The sequence below is a fragment of the Limulus polyphemus genome, unplaced genomic scaffold (assembly GCF_000517525.1).
Source record: "Limulus polyphemus unplaced genomic scaffold, Limulus_polyphemus-2.1.2 Scaffold94, whole genome shotgun sequence".
Lineage (NCBI taxonomy): Eukaryota > Metazoa > Arthropoda > Merostomata > Xiphosura > Limulidae > Limulus > Limulus polyphemus.
This window is the reverse complement of record NW_013665704.1, coordinates 579,938-587,653: the sequence shown is the minus strand read 5'-3', so window position 1 is coordinate 587,653 and position 7,716 is coordinate 579,938.

Below are 7,716 nucleotides of genomic sequence, written 5' to 3'. Positions count from 1 at the left end.
AAATCTGTGTTGGTTTTCCAGGTGATACAAATCATGCTATCCACTGTTAACCCTACCTGTCAATGATGGTTTGTGCTAAGGTGTTGACCAATAGATACGTTTTGACGTACTTGGTGAAGCAATTGACAATTCCCATCACATATGAATTACCTTTATAAGTTCCAAGCAATAAATCACCCATTTTCAGGACAACTCGCCACAGACAGAGTGTACAACTTTCTCTATGGCAAGGTTCGTCCTAATGTGCTGTTTTTCTCTTGGTAGAATATGCATTACATATTCTACAGAAGCTCTCAGCATACTTTTTGTGAATATATTCAGAAAATTGGTTTTGTGTTAGTGTATGACACTCATTTGTATACTCCAGTCCTTGTATTATGCTAAGTCTGGTTTATCACCTGTCTTAGATTTCTAGTGACTACTTGCTAAATAAAATGTCAACTACGACATTTTTGTGACTTGTAACAACAGTATAACACACTCTCTTACTCTAAAACTAGTCATACAATTGCCAAATTTGCAAAGTTTGGACAAAAAGTTGAAAAAACTCGGTGGAAGTGGCTTAATAACGTGTGGTTCCACCTTTAGCCGCTAGAACTGCTTAAATGTTTTGTAGTAGGACATCTTCAAGTTCCTCAGAGGTATGGTGATAACTTGGGCTCCATTTCAAGAGAACAGAAGTTGGCATAAACCTGGAAATCTCGTTCACTCGTGAAAAATTTGTGCAATGTATCTCACTAAATCACTATCTTGTATAAAAAAGTATTGCTCCAGTTCTACTACTACTGGCGCCAGTATTCATTCCATTCATCTAGATGCCAGATAAACTAAGTCATTTAACGAGTTAACTCAGACGTTAGCAGTGTATTACAAGTCAAAACCACTAATTATTGCAGAGAAATTCAGATTTCAAAAGAAAATTTAAAAAAGAAGAAGAATCGTTCCTAATTATATAGTAACTTTAAACATCTCTTCATGTATTGTACATTTCTTAAGAATGTACTACAAAACATTTGTCAGTGATTTATGGGCAGAATTGATGCAAAGAAAATTATTATCAGAAAATAATTTTACTTCTCAAAATGCTTAAGAGATTGTGCTTTCAATGTAAATGGCTTCCAGAAATATATTCAAACGGTTAGGAAAGACAAAATAACAGTTTGTAATGGTAAATAAGTTGGCTTTTATAAAGACTGCACTTTCACAATGAGAAATGAATGTGAAGCATGAGATAACTGCTTTAAAAAATGTAGATAAGTAACTGTAGGCAAGGTACACAGAATCAACATTACTACAGGTATGGGTGGATAAAGACATGTAATGCAGTACAGCAAATTCAAATAGAAAATACCACCACTCCTATAAAGTGGATCACAAAGCATGGGTGCATAGGAATTGGAAATTCTTTTACAGAAACAGTTTGCATACATTGAGTTAGGGCCTAGAAAAAAATGGGGGAGAAAGTAAAAGTTTTTGGAGTGTTCATATTTACACTGCTTTGGGTGGAAAATGACAGGTGCGTTTGGATAGAAACATTATGGATATGTAGATAAACATAAGCACAACTATATCCATTCTGAAACTAAGTATCATGATGTTGTAATTAATTTACCTTTGTAAAAGTTCAGCTTGCAGCTAAAAATTTACTCAGGAAAGAAAATTCCATTGCTTGAACATGTGACTGCTCCAATAAATACTAAGGCCTCATGTTATTTTACCTTCAGTAATTGTTAAATGGAACATACCTAATTGATTAGGCTAAATAAAATTTACTTGATCTGGGCTAGGGTTTACTCTATGGAAAGCACTGGGATGTTATTGGAAAAAAGTTGTAAAAAAGAAAATTGAGCAAAACCAGGAATTATTTGAAGAGAATCCCAGTACTATTAAGAAATGTAAAGCCGAGATAAAAATTTGTCCAGAAGTTAAGCTCATTTTTCATAAACCCTGCCCAGACCATACGTGTCGAGAGAGGCTGTAGAGTAGGAATTGGCTATACATGAAAACAGTGGCATAATTTTCAAGGTAAAATCAACTTCAGCTACATAGTTTTCTTGGCTCCAAAAACTGGATGAATCCATTTATACCATCAATCAAAGGTAAAAGAAGAGACTTATCAATTGCAAAAAAATAGATAATTTATTTGCCATGCTTTTGAGGTTACCTCATAGAGAAAACTAGATCCTTCACATGCTTACCAGCAGCTGAGTCTGGACTCTTATTCAGAGGAGGATCTAATACGAAACACACATCGTGGATTACACAGGTAACATAGCCTTTCTTATCGCGTTTCCAGTGCTCTTTTGATTTTGCAGTCTGCCATGGATGGCATCTCTTATGTCTTAGACCATGTTGTATGATTTCCTAAATGACAATTTTGTTACAGTAAGTTCCAAAGAGAAACATTTGAAGACACTAGATGAGACACTGTAGTATTAAGGAGTATGAGTGAAATTGTCAAAATACAAATTTATGCCAGAAAGTGCATAGTACCTCGTGCTCCTGTCTGGTACTCAAGGTTTGCATCCTGAGCCTGAAAAATTGTCAGCAATCTCAAGGGCACCAAAACCTAAGAACATTTCAGAATTACAGTTATTTTGTGTCTCTTGAGCTATTATGGAATGTTCCTGGCAAATTTGTCAATCACCATTATATGAGCAGTTAAAGTGTGATGTGCCATGGAGATGAACACAGGAATGTGACGTGGCTGTTAAGAAAGAAAATCAGCTGCTATTGAACAGCAAAGCTACAGTTCATTATGATACCAGAAGCCTGTAATGCATCACCATAGAGAGTAGGAGCTATTATAGTGCACAGATGCAAAGACAAAATATACACATATGTAGAAGGAGGCTCTAGCCATTATTTTTGGAGTAAGAAAGTTTCATAAATACCTGTATGAACACAAGTTTGCTTTGATCACTGATCACAAGCTGCTTTTGACAATTAAGGAACCAAAAACATCAGTTCTCACATTGGCTGCGTTGTGGATGCAGTAGAAAGTTCTGATTTTGTTAGCCTACACATCTGATACGTAATACCATAAATCTGTTATCACACAGATGCTGATGCTCTCTCCATATTTTCAAGGCAGGGTAATGCAAACACACTAGATAAAGATAGTTTTCTATTTTTCATATGTACCAATATGTATCAATAATATTGTCCAAGCACCAGAAAAGATACACCGTTGTCTATGCTGTGGAACTATACATTAAATGGGATCAGGCAACTACATGTCAGATGAAGCCCTATATCATAGGTCACCATGGAAGATAAGCTGTAACCAAAGCAAGGCTATGTTTATGAGTACTGTGAACTTATACATAGAGATTAAGTATTAAATGACTTGTATAAAAAACAACCAGGTATTTGTTGTATGAAGTCATTAGCTTACAGTTACTTGTTGTGGCTGGAGCTGGACAGGGATATGGAGCAGAAGGTACAGAGTTGTGAAGCCTATATGGAATATGGAAGGTGCCAGTGGTTACCCCCATTAAACCCCTGGAAATGTTATATTAGAGACTGGGAGGTAGATGTAGAATTTATTGAGAAGAATAAGGAGCTTTTGTTGCTAGTAATTAATAACCTCTTAAAATGGTTAGAAGTTTCAAAATAGTAAACACAACAGTGACTAATTCCATTGAAGTTCTATGTGACCTGCTTGCTCTGATATGTTTTACCTAAAGAAGTAATATCTGATAATGAGCTACAGTTTACTTCATTCTAATTTGAGCGATTTTATAGTGGGTTGGGGAGAGTATCAGTGCCTTTACGTCACCACTTAGCAATTTGTTTACAAATGTATAGGAATACACCACACACAACAACGAGGTGCTCGCCTGCTGAATTGTTCATAAAGCATCAGCTTAGAACTGTTTCAGCCTGCTTAGACCATGCCTCTCCAAAATAGTGAAAATCAAAAGAAAGACTAATAATATATGCTATGCATATTGATCACCTACTGCTTTCATAGGAAAAGGTTGAAAACCAGGCAAAAACACCTGAACAAGAAGCAATGTTGAAACTCCTATACCCAAAGTAGACAATCAGTTTACGTTAAGAGTGGATTTGTCCTAGAATATTCAACTATTCCCAAAGCCACACAGCCTGATTTAGCATCCTTAGTCGAAAAAAAGAACAACAAAAAATCAAGACTTCTAACTGTAAAAACTAAACCAACAGTAGTGCCAGACGAGACATCTTTAAAGCCTAAAGAAGCAAGGAAAGACAGCCCTGATTTCAAATGATCAGTGAAATTTTGAGAGAACCATAAAAGACCGAACTTGCAAATAAAAAGAAGGTAAGTTGTCTGCCTTTACCTTGATTAATTCTAATTGGCAACATGCAATGAAAATTAAAACAGAAAATATATAGATGAATGAAGCAAAAGACTAAAAAAAAAGTTGATAGTAAGAAGTTGGCAGTTAAAGGGAAAGGAGTGTTATGACGAAGACTGCATTTGTATAAAATTATAATAATATGTCTTATTTATTGTTTATGTACCATATAGTGGCGCGTATTCATAATTACTGAGTTCAAGTTCCTGAATGATGCCCACCAGTGGCACAGCGGTATGTCTGCGGACTTACAACGCTATAATCCGGGTTTCGATACCCGTGGTGGGCAGAGCACAGATAGCCCATTGTGTAGTTTTGTGCTTAATTACAAACAAACAAATCCTGAATAATTATTTCTGTATGTATAAGATGGCGACCACTTAATACAGCACATTGAGGTTTGCTTAATGAATTATTTAAGGCAATGGTGAAAATCATGTATGCTATTTAGATGTAACTGGATTGGAGTGCCCGTCATTGCAGTTTACCATACATTACTCAATGCATTGCTATCATACTTGTACTTGATTCTAATTCAGCTTACAAGTAAAACCATTATGTAGTTATTAGTAGTTTTGTTTTCTAAAAATAAGTTGTCATGCTATAGAACATTTTCTTTATATATTTCTTACAGCATGGAACAGTTGATCTTATTATTTGGAATCAGGCAGTTAAGAGTACTGTAACAGAGTGTAATAAGAGCTACATAATGGGTTATCTGTACTCTGCCAGCTGCGAGTATCAAAACCCGATTTTTAGCGTTACAAAACCACTGATTTACTGCTGAGTCACTGGGGGGGGGGGGGCTAGAGAGAGAGAGAGAGAAACTATCCTTTTTATCTACGATATTTTTACTAGTTTGCCTAATAGGGTAAAGAGTTTTAGGCATTTTATTATGTTATGATACAAGGAATTTGGAGGCAATGAGACAACTTACAGTTCAAAAACATGATAATAATAAAGAATTTGAAGGCAATGAGACTATATTGGAGTGTTAAGTCTACATGATGGTAATGAAGCATTTGGAAGTAGTAACACTACGTTTGTGTGTTAAGCCTACAACCTAACGTCACGATGATATTGAAGCATTTGAAGGGAATAACACCACATTTGCGTATTAGGCATATAGAACACCACATTTGTGTATTAGGCATACAGGCTACAGCTTAAAGGTAAGAGTTGGTTCTTATAAATAATTTAACTTTACTAGCTTATACAAATTCAGATGGGTAATGGAACACTATAAACTAGATTACATCTTTACTATTTAGATAAAAGTGTTACAATTCTCATGTGGTTACAACAAACAAAATATGTTGTTTCATGTATAGTGTGACCAAAATTCAAACTGGAAAAATATAATCATCAAAATGTATGTGTTAAAACTGTTGAATATTATATATATATTGGTGATTAAGTGTTTATTATCCCCATCAGAAATGCTGGCATATATCTTTATTTTTTATATATTTGTTCCCTAGTAGGTAGTATCTACACTACTTTGCCAAAGGGAATAGTGCTGTAACTTTTACATTGTATATGACAGGTTAATAACAGCAATGCCCTTCACTGGCCTAGTAGATAATATCTACAGGTTACAATCTTTATTGTGTTGTAAGAGAATGACCAAACAAGTGGTAATGCTCGTAGTTTTGGGCAAAGCTGACGTTTCCTATTAGTTTAGAGCATTTAATTTATATTATTTCTATTTGATTCACGCAATGCGTCAACGAAAGACTCATCAAGAGACAAAAGTTGTTGGCTGATAACGATTCTGTAGAAAGCAACTGTCCAGTGTCTACGCAAGTATGTACACTTTGTTTTTGCTTTGCATGTAGTAAAGACTGTGTTGCAATTAACATCGTGTGTCTTTATTTTCTTAACTAAAACTCAGTCCTTTTTTTAAAACTAAACTCGGATACATAATAATTTTTCATAGTTATAAATGAACCTATCTAATACTCGTGCAAAAATCTATGTCACCTGAGAAGACCACAACGGGCGTGACATATTGCTGACGCACAAATATACCAGAAACATTAAAACCTTTACAAAGGTAATGTTTAAGGTTTGCCAGGGATTTCTTTTTTCTGATTTACTCTCTATTTTGGAAAGCCTTGAAAGCTTAACTTAAAGACACTAAAAATAGTGCCTGTATCAAGCACTACTCGAACAGTGGTTAAGAAAGAGCATGTACTCGTGAAATTTCGTAACCTAAAAGTAGCTTCTGTAGGCAACATTGAGACAACTGAGTGAAAGCATTTCACTTTCTGTACTATTAACCTATGATAACAACATACATTTTCAATCACTCCAATTACTTTAAGACTAATCGAAATTACACACAGACGATTTGACTACCTTATCAGTTTTTATGAAGTAAGTTCATCCTAAGTTTGAATTCTGTCGTTAATGTGATCAATACCACTTATTCATATTGTCTTTATAAAACATGTATACCTTATTTCTACATGCATGTTTAATTTTTCACCCGCTTATCCTTTTACGCAATATATATTTCCAGTATATATCTTACGTATGTAAGAACTGTATTTTTTTACCGTATTTAAAGTGTGTTAGCATTCGAAGCTTTTATTTGTTTATTTTTGTAAATATCAGTATAAAATGTCTTTCTTTTATTAGAATTCACTAGATTAACAACATTATTTATAAATATAATTGAGATATTACTTGTGAAAAACACAGAAATGAAATAAATATTCTGTTGAAGGTAAGAAACTCCAAACAAATGTGTTTGTTCGTCACCAATTTATTTCCCTCACTGTTAAACTGACTATGATGCTGTAATTGTAAAACAATTTTCTTGTGAATGGGAAAAACCAGAAGTCATTCAATTTCCGACTCGAGAAAATGAAAAGCAGAGTAGTAATCATTATACGCGTTCAATGCTGGCTTGTTTGCAGTCCCCTGGCGAGTCAGCGGTACGTTTTAATACAGCGTTCGATTCCCTGCGGTAGTGCAGGTAGCCCATTGTACAACTTTGCACTAATAACAACAAACACAGCAGTCATTAACCCTAACATATTCCGAAGACCGTGCAGATAATACTAATCATCCTATACTAATGAGAATATTTAGGTGATTTTTTTTTAAAACTATTGCGGATAATCTGTCTGTTTATTTGTTTAGAGCAAAGTAACATTCAGCAAGTGTCCAGCGCTGAGAATCGAGCCCTAGATTTTAGCGTTGTAAGTCCGCAAACTTACCGCTGACCCGCCAGAGGCATGGCCAGGTGGTTAGGGCGCTCGATTCGTACTCTGAGGGTCGCGGGTTCGAATCCCCGTCACACCAAGACATGCTCGCCCTTTCAGCCGTGGGGGCGTTATAATGTGACGGTCAATCCCACTATTCGTTA